Raw genomic sequence first — 2,293 nt, 5'->3', positions numbered from 1 at the left:
AAAGCACAGAATGCAGGAGATCTACAAAGACCCTCAGGGCCTTGCCCCACTTTGCTTGTCAACATTTGACGTAAGAAATCCTGAAACACTGTTTAAAGGGATGGCCAAGGCCCAAGGAATCACCCACATGGCTGACGTGCAAAGACCTGGACGCAAAATAAAACCCCAGAACATATCTACAGGAAGCAAAGCACTAAACCAAGGGAGAGGTCCTGGCTCTATGGAGCGTCAATGCAATCACTGCTTTCTTAAAGCAAGTAGTGATGTTGCTGTTGTACCCAGTATTCTAGCAGTGGTTACACATCAGATCAGCACCCTACCCATTACGCTGCCCACTCAGGCTACACTCAACTCACATTGTGCAGCCATAGAAAGCATCTGGCCTTATGCATAAAACACCGAATCCCAGTTACACAGTTCAGGTGCTGCTTTTGTCCGCAACAATTATTTCTCTGTCCTTTGGACTCATTCCTGCAGTGTCATTTTTCACTGGTAAAAAAAGAAACGCTATGCAAGAAAACAGAAATGCATTTTATTCTCTTACGAATTGTGTAGACTTCATAAAAATGAGACTATGTAAACATATTAATCATGAGACTTAAGAAGATTTTTCCTTGATGCAGCTTCTAATAAAAAGTTGAAACTCTTAACTTTGTATGAGAACAGTAAAAAACCTGTAACCTTCGATTAGATATATTCAGCTACCCAGAGGCTGAAGGAGCCCAGTATGTTTACATGTACACCACTGATTTTATGATGTGTATCGGAATAAACAGTTACATTTATTTTATTTACTCAAAATATTTTCCTCAGGGGTTACTGCAAATCAAGAATTAACTTTAAAATACCAAACGGAAACATGGAGATGTGACCAAAATAATCTGCTTGTAAAACAGTCCTCTTGGTTGTAAAATATGGTATTTGTTGATTCTGTATCCCCCTCGATTCACATCTTGCTGTAACATTTTTGCATAAACCAGGTGTAGAATCAAACCAATCCTTTAAGGGTGGCACAGGTTACTTCCAGTAACGCCAAGAGTGAAGGTCTGGCATTTCTCTGGGATGGGTGTGGGCTCTGAAAGTTAACCTAAACCTAAACGTTGAACCTGAACCTCCAACATCCCAGGAATTGTTTTACAGCAGATCTCTGGACCAAGTTCAAAAACTCCTTCCCCAAAGAACTGCACATTTGTGCTTTGGAGTATGATTACAATATACTCACAAGTAATAACTGTCCCTCAGTAATTCGTGTGATGAGTGTCTTGGCCACGCTGTGATCTCTGCCAGTTCTCCTCCTGCCCATTCTAGCTGTACCATTCCAACTTTTCTTGATGAACACAATGTATACACTCTGGAAAAAATATCAAAGGGCTTGCAGACTAACGACTGAAAATACACTCCAACACGTAAAACTGAAACAGATAAATAGAAAGTTTCCTGGCTAATAGCACTATGTGACCAAAATTTTTCACCTCAGGTTTAATTACAAATCCAAGATACTTGTATCAAAGGCAGCTGACATAGGTAAGATACTTACCTGATTTATCAAAGTACCTTATCAAAATCTCTGTTTCTCTCTGGTATTAAGGCAAGACACAGCAATGACATGCTGGCAGCGTGAGAGGTATGCTGCAGATTTTCATTCTGAGGGAAGTGTGGGTGTCAGGCTATTCACAACTGAGACAGCTCACCGCTGCAATGGCTTTGCTATCAAACAGTCTTTGCCAGGCAATGCTGCCCACCAGAGCCCCAGCTTCCTGACTCTCACTCTGCACTTCCAGCCCTTCGATGGGCCACCGCTCCCTTGCCTTGCAAAACTGACTGACCGGGGGAAGCAAAGATGAGGGTCTGAAACTCTGAAGTTTCTGACCCAGTGCAGGTGCAAGTCCCATGAACGGTGTGTGGCAAGAGAAGAGCAGCTGGCTGGCACAGCTGGTGCCACCGCCGCCGCAACACAGACCTGCACAGCAACAGAAAGCACAGCTCCCTGGCAGCATGGTGGAGGAACGGGAAGAGGCATCCCAGAGCATGAGGGAAGCGGTCCAGACCACAAACATGTAGTCTGAGTGAACAGATTTTCCTATTCAGGCTCTGTCAAGACTTTGATGTCAGTTATCTGGCAGACTTCCTTTCTGGGTCCTAGAAATTCACAGTTAATTTTGTTTACAGCTACATGTGGCATGGTGAAATTTATCTTTTGAAGCAGTACAAACATTCAGACCAAAGTCTCCCAGTATTTCACACTTAAGGAAGAAAATTTTCTCCTGGCAAGAACAACATATTTGCAAGCATC

This window comes from Falco rusticolus, chromosome 3 (assembly GCF_015220075.1).
Source record: "Falco rusticolus isolate bFalRus1 chromosome 3, bFalRus1.pri, whole genome shotgun sequence".
Taxonomy (NCBI): Eukaryota; Metazoa; Chordata; class Aves; order Falconiformes; family Falconidae; genus Falco; species Falco rusticolus.
This window is presented reverse-complemented; position numbering follows the sequence as displayed.